Source organism: Echiichthys vipera, assembly GCF_963691815.1.
Source record: "Echiichthys vipera genome assembly, chromosome: 7".
NCBI lineage: Eukaryota > Metazoa > Chordata > Actinopteri > Perciformes > Trachinidae > Echiichthys > Echiichthys vipera.
In genome coordinates, this window is record NC_139832.1 from 1,031,876 (window position 1) to 1,044,895 (window position 13,020).

Consider the following 13,020-nt stretch of genomic DNA (forward strand, 5'->3'; position numbering starts at 1 on the left):
TCATACACTGAGAGCTCTGTCATCGTCCGCAGGGATTGTGAAGAGACGTGGACGCCGTTAAAAGCGTCTGCGTGGGCACAACAAAGAGGATAATGATGAGAGAGGACGTCACCTGTTCTCTCTTCAGCGCTCGAGAGGCTTTTTGCACCTGAGCAAAGGCCTCATCAGGCAAACAGCTGTTAGTGTTATTAAAGAGTTATTCACAGAGACGCTGAAACGGTTCTTATCATGAAACAGTGTTTTTATAGGAAGGACCTCAACAGAACGGGACAGAAAAGGTCGTCAGTGTGTTTTTAAATGAGACAGAATCAAGGAGACGTCAGGAAAGAAGGATGAGGGTTGTGTAGAAGAGATGGAGCGCAGACGAGAGGATGAGACGCGTGAGATTAGAAAACGAGAGGGGGACAAAATAAGAGGAAGATGGAAGAGGAAACAAGTGAGAACGGGAGGGAAAGATAAGAAGGTGCAGAATATCAAGGGAAGGACAGAAGAGTAAGAGCCCACTCACACTGTCCCCCGCTGCGGCCAAAATCGTTTTTTCAGCTAAAGTCTAGTACCTTTAAGCAGTGTGAGTGGACCTGCTCCGCGCTCAACTGCGGCCAGCGGGCCGTCCACGGCCCGCTTGAAAGAGGTGGGCTTTAGCGGAGCCGTTTGCACATGTACGAGCACGAGCGTGCGCACGTGTACGAGCATGAGCCCTACGGCAGTAGCGTTATGTCCGCCTGTTCGGACATGTAAATAGAAGGAGGGACCATGCGCGGACATTTCAAACAATGGCGGTGAAAGGTTCACGTTGGTGTGATGCGGAGGTGGAGTGTTTACTGCAGATTTGGTCGATGAAAAGATTCAAAAACAGTCGACAAGACGCACAAAAACTCAGAGGTCTACGGAAAGATCTGGAAACAAAGCCACACACGCGATCAATGCGTGTGACGTGTTACGGCGTGATGACGTATAGGCAGCAAGAAGCATCGGCCGGCCCTGGCAGTGTGAGTACAAACGGGGCTGGGGCGCGGGGGGGAGAGGGAGGGGGGACAAGTACCCTAAAGTCCGGGTCGCGGTCCGGGAGGACAGTGTGAGTGCGCTCTAAGAAGCACCCTGATGTTTTATTGAAGAGGAGGTAAAGAGGGCGTGAGGAAGATGAGAGATGGGGGAAAGAGAGAGGGATGATCGGAGACGTTAATGAAACAGCGGTTTCATGTGTACGGAGATTTGTTTGATCACACCTGTGGTTTGAACGGGAGTTTGTTTTTAACCCGGGGGCCAAAAAAGTTTGGTTCCTGAAGGCAACGTCATGACCGGAGTGGGGAGATAACACTGAGAGACTGGACCCACGGACACGGGGTCAGACGAGGCGGTCGAGGGGACAGGAACAAGGAAACGACGGAAAGACACAAAGAAGAAGAAGAAGAAGAATTCCTTTATTCATCCCGCAATGGGGAAATTCAATTTTCACTCTATTTTTTCATGTTACACACACACAGGCCTGAAATACACACACATGCTCAGACAGGACCTATATACATGCAACTAGTGGAGAGATTTTAGAGCGAGGGGGCTGCCAGTGACCGGCGCCCGAGCAGAAACAATAATTAACAAACAAGAAACACGGAGCGCAAAATACAGGAACGAGAAACGGGATCCAACCGACGAAGAGTTACCAAGTAAATGAGAACAGCGGTCCGGCGCTGCACGTGTGTCACCTCCAGCTTCTTATTCTCCTGGAGGTGATCAGCGTAACGAGCTGCAGCTGAGGTGGAACCACGCCGACCTGCTCCGGACAAGGACACAGGGGGAGACACACGTTACAGTCTCTCTGCACGCTGCTACAGTCTCTCTGCAGGCCGCTACAGTCTCTCTGCACGCTGTTACAGTCTCTCTGCAGGCCGCTACAGTCTCTCTGCACGCTGCTACAGTCTCTCTGCACGCTGCTACAGTCTCTCTGCACGCTGCTACAGTCTCTGCACGCTGCTACAGTCTCTCTGCACGCTGCTACAGTCTCTCTGCAGGCCGCTACAGTCTCTCTGCACGCTGCTACAGTCTCTCTGCACGCTGCTACAGTCTCTCTGCACGCTGCTACAGTCTCTGCACGCTGCTACAGTCTCTCTGCACGCTGCTACAGTCTCTCTGCACGCCGTTACAGTCTCTCTGCACGCTGCTACAGTCTCTCTGCACGCCGTTACAGTCTCTCTGCACGCTACACTCTCTCTGCACGCTGTTACAGTCTCTCTGCACGCTACAGTCTCTCTGCACTGTTACAGTCTCTCTGCACTGTTACAGTCTCTCTGCACGCTGTTACAGTCTCTCTGCACGCTGTTACAGTCTCTCTGCACGCTGTTACAGTCTCTCTGCACGCTACAGTCTCTCTGCACTGTTACAGTCTCTCTGCACGCTGTTACAGTCTCTCTGCACTCTTACAGTCTCTCTGCACGCTACAGTCTCTCTGCACGCTGTTACAGTCTCTCTGCACGCTACAGTCTCTCTGCACGCTGCTACAGTCTCTCTGCACGCTGCTACAGTCTCTCTGCACTGTTACAGTCTCTCTGCACTGTTACAGTCTCTCTGCACGCTGCTACAGTCTCTCTGCACTGTTACAGTCTCTCTGCACGCTGTTACAGTCTCTCTGCACGCTGCTACAGTCTCTCTGCACTGTTACAGTCTCTCTGCACTGTTACAGTCTCTCTGCACGCCGCTACAGTCTCTCTGCACGCTGTTACAGTCTCTCTGCACGCTACAGTCTCTCTGCACGCTGTTACAGTCTCTCTGCACGTTACAGTCTCTCTGCACGCCGCTACAGTCTCTCTGCACGTTACAGTCTCTCTGCACGCTGCTACAGTCTCTCTGCACGCTGCTACAGTCTCTCTGCACGCTGCTACAGTCTCTCTGCACGCCGCTACAGTCTCTCTGCACGCAGTTACAGTCTCTCTGCACGCTGTTACAGTCTCTCTGCACGCTGCTACAGTCTCTCTGCACGCCGCTACAGTCTCTCTGCACGCCGCTACAGTCTCTCTGCACGCTACAGTCTCTCTGCACTGTTACAGTCTCTCTGCACGCTGTTACAGTCTCTCTGCACGCTGTTACAGTCTCTCTGCACGCTGTTACAGTCTCTCTGCACGCCGTTACATTCTCTCTGCACTCTTACAGTCTCTCTGCACGCTGCTACAGTCTCTCTGCACGCCTTTACAGTCTCTCTGCACTCTTACAGCCTCTCTGCACGCCGCTACAGTCTCTCTGCACTCTTACAGCCTCTCTGCACGCTGCTACAGTCTCTCTGCACGTTACAGTCTCTCTCTGCCACATTCAGATGAGGTTTTATTGACTGTGACACTGAGCGTCTGATCAGGACGTGCACGCTCAGGCTGCCCCCCCGCTGCAGCCCGCTGCTGGGATCACTTGAATCACTTGAAAACATCCAGGACTTATTCCTGTAGTGCGACTGTGCGACACACCTGCCACTTCACTGTGTGACAGCAGGGTGCGGATGTCCTGAACACGGGGGAGACTTCCTTTTCCTTCAGCTTTAATCTCCCTAACAGCTGGATGGAGTGTGTGTGTCGGTCTGCTTCGAACAATGAGTCATCACGACGCCTCCTGATGCACCTCATCATCATCATCATCATCACCATCATCCGTTCAGTTCATGTGACATCTCACCAAATACAATGTTCTGTTTCCTGCTGTGGAACTGCGACCGCTACGTGAACATGACGGTTAAGTTTAGACGACTAAAGGCGATCTCAAAGGTTTCCCTACGTTAACCCTGCTGAGCCCGTTTTAGGGTTTAACTCGTGTGTTTGAATCTGGACGGACAGAATGTGAGACATCTGTAAACGATGACGCGGACACAAACGTCAGTCAGTCACAGGTTTGATCCCCACAGGCGACGCAGGTAGGTCGAGAGATTTAAGCCGAGGAATCTGAAACAAACTGAGATCCAAGTCAGTGAACAAGGAGAAACTTTTTACTTTTTCTAAAGGCTACAAATAAAAACAAACTCAAGACCAATGTGTGTGTGTGTGTGTGTGTGTGTGTGTGTGTGTGTGGGGGGGGTCTCCTCAGCTGGGCGCATACAGATGAACCTGAAAATAAAAGAAATGTGCCGCAAGGTATGTTTTATATTCTTCCCTGCAGCTGCTGTGCCTCCTGTTGATGATCACACAAGAGAGAGAGAGAGAGAGAGAGAGAGAGAGAGAGAGAGAGAGAGAGGGAGAGACAGAGAGAGAGAGAGAGAGGGAGACAGAAAGAGGCTGTTTGTCTCCGTAAAGGAGGCGATGAGCCTGGATTTACAGGAAGTGACAGAAAACCAGACGCCCAGATGATCTCTGATGTGATTTGAAAGCACCAGCAGGAGCTTTGGCCCCGAGGGGCCGGCCGGAGAGGAAGAGGAAGGCCGTCACTTTCAGAATAAGGGTTAAGGATCAAGCTCGCTCGCTCGCTGTGTGAATAAATCAGAATGAATGTAACGGAGCGCGCTGACGTTTATTTCCCCCGGCGCAGAATAAACAGAGCGAGGCTCAGAGGAGCACAGACGTCGCCGAGCTCCACACGGACACACAGATGTGATCAGAGCAGAGTGCGCTGGCTTTAATTACACATTTAATGAGTTTATTAGAGCAGATCACAGGAAAACCCACTGTACTCTCTCCAGTGTGGCACCAGATGTTTGCTTTATATGATGAAGAGTCACGTTAAAGTCACAGACCTCAACATTAGTTTGATCGTATTCACTGAAGTCGACGCTCTGCTCCGACAGAACGACACAAATCATCCGGTTATAGATAAAACGTGCCTCTCTGTGCACGTAGAGCTTGTTTGTTTGTCCCGTATCATCCTGTCCACTCAGCACAGTTCACAGGTCGTGCACACCCCACAGACCCCCCCCTCCCCCCCTCACGCATGTAACAGTGTCACACGCACACGCCTCAAGCTAGCATTCGCTAAATGAATTAGCAGTTTCTATCTATGAGTGAGTTAGCCAGTCTACCTCCATGTAGCGTGTACTCCATGCTGTTTACTGATGAGAGCAGACACAGGATCCTGGTGCACGTGCACTGACGAGCACTCGACGGTAGGGAGGGGAGGAGCTTGGTGGTAGAGGGGGAGGGGGGTGTGAGTTTGAAATTGCCAGACTTGCCGACTGCAGGTTTTACGTTCTGCTCAGCTGTCAGAGCTCATTTGGTGTCATCTCCCCAAAAATGCGTCAGTGTGAACCCGATCGAGCGTCTCAGATTGACGAGTTACGCTACGTCTGACCCGCCTCATCGTCACATGAGAAACATGCCGTTTCTCCGTTCCTGTTCCCCTCGACCGCCTCGTCCGTATTGTCCTTGTCCCCCTGTATTTATCCCTGTTTTGTTGTCTTTATTAAATATTTGTTTATACCTTTATCCCGTGTCCTTGTCTGCATTTGGGTCCAGTCTCTTCGTGTTATGTGTCACGCCGCGGTGAGCTCTGTCCTGTCTCTGGGTTTTTCATCTCGTGAATTTCCTGTTTTATTTTGAAAAGTTACTCTCCTCTCGTTCCAGGTCACTTCCCCTTCCTCTTGTGTCTCCGGTCTGACGTCCTCCCCTGATCCTTGATCGTTTACACCTGTGCCCCCCCCTCATGTGTATATAGTCCGTGTCTTCCCCTGTCTCGTTGCCAGAGTATTTCGCCTGTTAAGCCAAATGTTTCCAGCCTGTTTTCACAGCCTTGATCATGTCAGGAGAGCCATGTATCCTTGCCCAGGTTTTTGTATTCCCGGTTTTTCACAGTAAGATTAACTTTGATTTTCTGAATGCTCTTTTGCTCGCCTTGTTTTTCCTCCCGGTCGGAGCGACTTTTTGTTCTGTGTTGTATTGGATCAGTGCCTCACGTTTTGGATTTAATAAAAAACTTATTTCCCGCACTATAAGGCGCATAGAACAGACGCTACAGTGGAGGCTGGGGTTACGTTCTGCATCCATTAGATGGAGCTGCGCTAAAGGGAACGTCAACAAAACAGTCAGGGGAGGTCGTCTTGTTGCTTCCTCCACTTCAGCACCATTGATTGGTTCATGTTCAAGTCTCTGGCTGCTGCTCTGTTCCCGTGTTCTGCTGCGTGACTAATGGCCTTGAGTGTAAACTCTGCGTCGTAAGCGTGTCTCTTAACAGGAGCCATTTTGGGCTCTTTACACAAACACACACATGGAAATGAAACGGCACGCTTCACGCAGTCGTATATCTCAACATGCACCGCGCGTTACTTCTTCTACCGGGGAAAATAGAGTCGGCGGCTGCTCACCGTAGTTGGAGACCTGTTGTGGCTCAATATTGGTCCATATATAAGGAGCACCGGGTTATAAGGAGCACTGAGACATGTGGAGGTTTTTAGGTGAAACTTATAGTGCGGAGAACACGGTACCAGTTTGACCTGCGTACCTCCGCATCATTCCTGCCCAGGTCTGACATTATTTCCCCGCACCGTCCATGACGCTCGCCCCTCCCTCTCTCCTTCTCCTCACCTGGCCCTGATCTGCCATCAGCACACCTGTCTGCCATCAAGCCGTCACCTCCTCACTACAAAAGCGCCGCTCCATCAGTCCTGGTGCGTCTGTCTGTCCGTCTGCCCGCACACGAAAACTGACTCTGCCGTCCTCGTCAACCTTGAGACCTGAACAATAGGGAGGACGTTTAAATCAAATCTGGGGCTCTGTGTGTCCTCATCTGTTTCCTGCATTCTGGTGACTTTCAAAAAGCAAAAATAACAAAATCAGTACGTTGAAATGCGTGCAGTAAAGTCACTGCAGCAAACACAGTGGGACACTTAAGCAACAAAACTAAAACCTGCAGTTTTAACCCTCCTTTTGCCCTCAAGACCATTTATTCTTGGGGTCAATTTGACCGTTAAACATCTGGAAAATGATCAGAATCAATGTGTGACTCAGGTGAAGTCGGGTACTTTATGTTTTTATTTAACAAAATGAAAAATATCACTGATGTTAAACTGCATGGAGGGATTTCTGTGTGTGTGTTTTAAAGTAACTCTGTTATTTTAAGTGCTATTTTGTGTTATTTGTAACATCTGGAATGAAAGTAACGTCCGTTATCAACGACAGCAGCATGAATTTGACCTCATATAAGATTTAAATTTTAAAATAAACAATAATAATAATGATTAAATCATCCAGATGATCAAACTGACCCAAAGGAACACCGATGCCACAAGTACATGTACGATAAGAACAATAAAAAAATATATATAATCATGATAATTTTAGGTTTTTTATGAGTCGTCCCCATAAAATGAGGAAAAGTCATAAATATAAATAAAAAAAAACAACAAAAGACGTCGTTATTTAGAGATTTTAAACATTAAATGGGGTCAAATTGACCCTGAGGAGAACAGGAGGGTTAACAGGACGGAGGAAACAGTAACGTTAAGCTACTCCACAGAGGTGCACTGCTGAGTTTCCTGCACGTAACGGAGCCGAGCAGCTGTTAATTAATATTTTCTGTGTTAATGAGATTACCACCCCACACACACACACACACACACACACACACACACGCGTGCATCCCTACTGTACCGTGTCATGAACAGTTTATGATAAAGAGAAAGGGGGAAAAAGTGTCAAAAAGTTTCATAAAGTGGGAGAAATATGGGAGAGTTGTGAGCGCAGGAGGAAACCAGGAGACAGTGGTGAGGGTCGGACACCAGGCGCCTCAAAGAACCCGTCACAAAACCACGAATGTGCGGTGAACTGTGCGTGGATGACGCCGTCGTCATGAGGACGTTATTGAGTGACGTGAGGAAACAGACACAGAAGAAGGTGAAAAAGAAAGATCCTCTGAGAAAGTTGAGCTTTACGGAGGTGCAGCTCCGCAAATAGTGTTGTTTGGAAGAATCAGAGACACTTCAAATAAATCTAAGCAGAGCGAGTGGAAACACGTCACCGCAGCCGTGTCATTAACAGTTTATGATAACGAGAAGGGGAAAAAAGTGTCAAAAAGTTTCATAAAGTGGGGGAAATATGGGAGAGTTTTGAGCGCAGGAGGAAACCAGGGGACAGTGGTGAGGGTCGGACACCTGGAGCCTCAAAGAACCCGTCACAAAACATCGCGTTCGCACAAAACCACGAATGTGCCGCGCAAAAAAAGAGATTTATGAAACAGTGAGGCCCACACTCACACGCAGCCTTCCCTTTATAAAGACCATTAAAGTTCCACCTGCGGTGAACTCTGCGGGGATGACGCTGTCGTCATGAGGACGTGATTGAGTGACGTGAGGAAACAGACACAGAAGAAGGTGGAAAAGAAAGATCCTCTGAGACGGAAGTGGAGCTTTACGGAGGTGCAGCTCCGCAAAAAAGTGTTGCTGGGAGGCATTAAGATAAATCTAAGCAGAGCGAGTGGAAACACGTCACCGCAGCCGTCTTTAATAGTTTATGGTAACGAGAAAGTGTCAAAAAGTTTCATAAAGTGGGAGAAATATGGGAGAGTAGTGAGCGCAGGAGGAAATCAGGGGACAGTGGTGAGGGTCGGACACCAGGCGCCTCAAAGAACCCGTCACAAAACCATGAATGTGCGGTGAACTCTGCGGGGATGACGCCGTCGTCATGAGGACGTGATTGAGTGACGTGAGGAAACAGACACAGAAGAAGGTGGAAAACAAAGATCCTCTGAGACGGAAGTGGAGCTTTACGGAGGAGCAGCTCCGCAAATAAGTCTTGTTTGGAAGAATCAGAGACACTTCAAATAAATGTAAACAGAGTGGAAACACGTCACCGCAGCTGTGAACCACGTTAACTCCACCGTTATTATCTGTAGAAATAAAGAAAAGAAATAAATAATGATATTTCGGAGCGTTATATGATCCTCACATCCGTCCTTTCTGCCTCAGCAGAGTCACATTTGACTGAAACAGATGAATGGGATCATTTCACGATTAAAAACGACCTCCATGTAGCGTGTACTCCGCACACGGGCGCGTTCACAGTAATCTGGTGCACGCGCGCTGACGAGCACTCGATGGGAGGGAGGGGGAGGAGCTCTGTCGGAGGGAGGAGCTTGTGGCAGTGGGGAGGGGCTCATTGGTAGAGGGGGGAGCTTGGTCGTAGAGGGGGGCGGGCTCTGTGGTAGAGGGGAAGGAGCTTGGTGGTAGAGGAGGAGGAGCGCGGTGGTAGAGGGGGAGGGGCTCGGTGGTAGAGGAGGAGGGGCTTGGGCGTAGAGAGGGAGGAGCTTGGTGGTAGAGGAGGAGGAGCGCGGTGGTAGAGGAGGAGGAGCTCGGTGGTAGAGGAGGAGGGGCTTGGTGGCAGAGGGGGAGGGGCTCGTTGGTATAGGGGGAGGAGCTTGGTGGTAGAGGGGAGGGGCTAGTAGGGAGAGGGGAAGGAGCTCGTGGTAGAGGGGAAGGAGCTCGTGGGAGAGGGGGAGGGGCGTGAGAGTTGGAAACATTCGAAACTGCCAGACTTGCCGACTTCAGATTTAACGTTCTGCTCAACTGTCAGAGCTCATTTGGAGTCTCCACACCTCAACAAATAATGCGTTGGCGTGTCTACAACTGGTCCTGGTCCAGTCCCAGCCTTGTCCTGGTCCTGGTCTCGTCCCAGCCTGGTCCTGGTCCTGGTCCTGGTCCAGTCCCAGCCTGGTCCTGGTCCTGGTCCAGTCCCAGTCTGGTCCTGGTCCTGGTCCAGTCCCAGCCTGGTCCTGGTCCTGGTCCAGTCCCAGCCTGGTCAGATGCGTTGTCGAGGAGTTGAACTGTAAACTTTTGGGAACACGTCGCTGCTCAGAAGAGAATCTCATCACCTCAGACCAAAAAAACACACTTGTCTTGTTAAAAACACGTCAAACGTTCCAGACTTTTACAACACGATTGTTTTCCCGACCTCACAGATCGACAGCGCGACCTTCCTCGTGTCAAACCCGTTGGATCTCGTTGATATTTCCCCGCTGACAGGACGAGGCACTTGAAAGCCCCGTTCTCTCCTCGGTGCTCTGCTCCTGACAGCTTTTCCACGCAGCTGAGGAAACTTTTAATGAAAGTGTCTCGTTAAGTCTTTGTTGCGATCGTTAACGCGCTCCCAAACGATTCAGCACGGCGGTTCGAGCACAGCTGTAGTGTTTTAATCAGCGTCTCCTGTTGTGACGCACATTTGAATCCCATCGGCTGATTTTAAGGACGTGTGAATTTGTCTGAAAAGTAATTATCGTACGGCTCGTCAGGTATTCTGCGTGTGTGTGTGTGTGTGTGTGTGTGTGGAGACACAGGAGTCATCTGCAGCACTCGAGAACTTTAATCATGTGTAAATCGATTTGTTGTGCGACTGGAGGAGCGTCGGTGATGCAACTACGTGTCACATCAGGATTTTATTCCACCTGATTTCAGCAGGTGATAAAAACGTCTGACATCCTGAGCATCATCACCGCGGTGTTCCTGAACAGGGTTCATTCATCCATTCATATTCAGCCTCTCGTCCCTGTCGGGGTCTTTGGGGGGCTGGAGCCGATCCCAGCTGACATCGGGCGTGAGGCGGGGTCCACCCTGGACAGGACGCCAGTCTATCACAGGACACATAGAGACGAACAGAGACAGACAACCATTCACACCTACGGGTGATTTAGAGTCATCAATGAACCGAACACCTGCACGTCTTTGGACTGTGGGAGGAAACCGGAGAACCCGGAGAAAACCCACGCAGACACGGGGACAACATGCAAACTCCACACAGAAGGGCCCCAGCCAGGATTCAAACCAGGAACCCTCTTGCTGTGAGGCGACAGTGCTGACCACCACACCACTTAGAAAAAAAAGTTATTTCAAGTTATTTCTCCGGCAGCAGGTGCTGACTCCATTCGTCCACCGGTCCAGACGGTATCTCTTTCCTCTTCTCTTCTTCTGTGCAGACGGAAACTTCCAGGGCCCGTTTTTCTTCATTGACTCTGAGATTAAAGTGTCTCCTGAACGGGACACAGAGGCTCAGCTTCCCCCTCCGACGGAGCTGGGGTTTCCATCCGTTAGGTTCCCAATCTTCAGGTTGTTCACGTTGATGTTGACGTGGAACAACGCACCAGCTCTTCACTCTCGCAAGGATCCTGGAGGGGGTCTGGGAGTGTGCCCATCCAGTCTACATGTGTTTAGTGAATCTGGAGAAGGCACATGACCGGGTCCCTCGGGAGATACTGTAGGAGGTGCTGCGGGAGTCTGGGGTGAGTCCTGACCCCAAGTGAAGGAGTTCAAGGACCTCGGGATCTGGTTCATGAGTGAGGGGACGATGGAGCGTGAGTTTAGCCGGAGAATCGGAGCAGCGGGGGCGGAGCTGCAGTCGCTCTACCGCACCGTTGTGATGAACAGAGAGCTGAGGAAGACAAAGCTCTGGATCTACCCTCAGTCCTGGTTCCTACCCTCACCTGTGGTCCTGAAAGCTGGGTCAGGACCCAAAGAACCAGGTCCAGGTCAGGACCCAAAGAACCAGGTCCAGGTCAGGACCCAAAGAACCAGGTCCAGGTCAGGACCCAAAGAACCAGGTCCAGGTCAGGACCCAAAGAACCAGGTCCAGGTCCAAGCGTGTGAACTGTGTTTCCTCAGGAGGGGGTCTGGAGTCTCCCTTAGAGAGAGGGGGAGAAGTTCAGCATCCGTGAGGAACTCGGAGTAGAGCCGCTGCTCCTTTGTGTTGAAAGGAGCCAGTTGAGGTGGTTCAGGATCATCTGGTAAGGATGAACCCTGGGCGCCTCCCTAGGGAGGTGTTCCAGGCACGTCCAGCTGGGAGGAGGCCTCGGGGAAGACCCAGGACCAGGTGGAGAGATTAGATCTCCACACTGGCCTGGGAACGCCTCAGGATCCTCCAGTTAGAGCTGGTTAATGTGGCCCGGGAAAGGGAAGTTTGGGGTCCCTGCTGGAGCTGCTGCCCCCGAGACCTGATCCAGGATCAGAGGCTGAAGATGAGATGAGACGTTGTTCAGGTTGAGGTTGATGGAGATGAGGGTGTAAATTGTTTCTTAACTCAAATGTTAAAATTTCAGGTCAAAGTTGTGAAGAAGTTCCTTTTGAATCCTTTTAGAAAGGCACCGACCTGTTCCTGCCACTAAAGCACGACGAGGCGTTCAGGGAAATCTGGATTCATTTCTCTTGTGCAGATTAAAATGTGCTGCATCACCATGAAGGATGAGAGGAGGCCTCGTTACTGTAGAGGGCTGCATCTGCGTCTGTGTCACAACTCCTGTCTGCTTCTGAGTCAACGGGCCCCTGGGCACAGATGTGTCAGCCCCCCCCCCCCCCCCCCCCCCCCCCACACTCTGCCTGCAGGAGCGACATTTAGCATCTTTGTGCTGGTTTTGCATCTATTTTTAGTCATTTTGCATCTTTTTGTGGTGGTTTTGCATCTATTTTTAGTCATTTTGCATCTTTTTTTGTGGTGGTTTTGCATCTATTTTTAGTCATTTTGCATCTTTTTTGTGGTGGTTTTGCATCTATTTTTAGTCATTTTGTATCTTTTTGTGCTGGTTTTGCATCTATTTTTAGTCATTTTGCATCTTTTTTGTGGTGGTTTTGCATCTATTTTTAGTCATTTTGCATCTTTTTTGTGGTGGTTTTGCATCTATTTTTAGTCTTTTTGCATCTTTTTGTGCTGGTTTTGCATCTATTTTTAGTCATTTTGCATCTTTTTGAGGTGGTTTTGCATCTATTTTTAGTCATTTTGCATATTTTTGAGGTGGTTTTGCATCTATTTTTAGTCATTTTGCATCTTTTTGAGGTGGTTTTGCATCTATTTTTAGTCATTTTGCACTTCACGTTTTGGGCCTCATGACTCTGCTTCCGTCCTCTCGCTTCCACGTTTCATCACTAAGGGAACAAAGTGAAGGATCTAAGCAAACATCAGTGTCGGCTCACTGTTAGCAGATAAGACTTTTATTTACAAGTGTGTGTGTGTGTGTGTGTTTGTGATTGTGTGTGTGTGTGTGTGTGTAGAGATTTGACGTTTTTGGTCACGCCAGGATTAAAGAACCGAAAAGTGCCGCACACTGATGCCTTCAGGCGCTCCTGCAGAAAGAGAGCCGACGACCAGA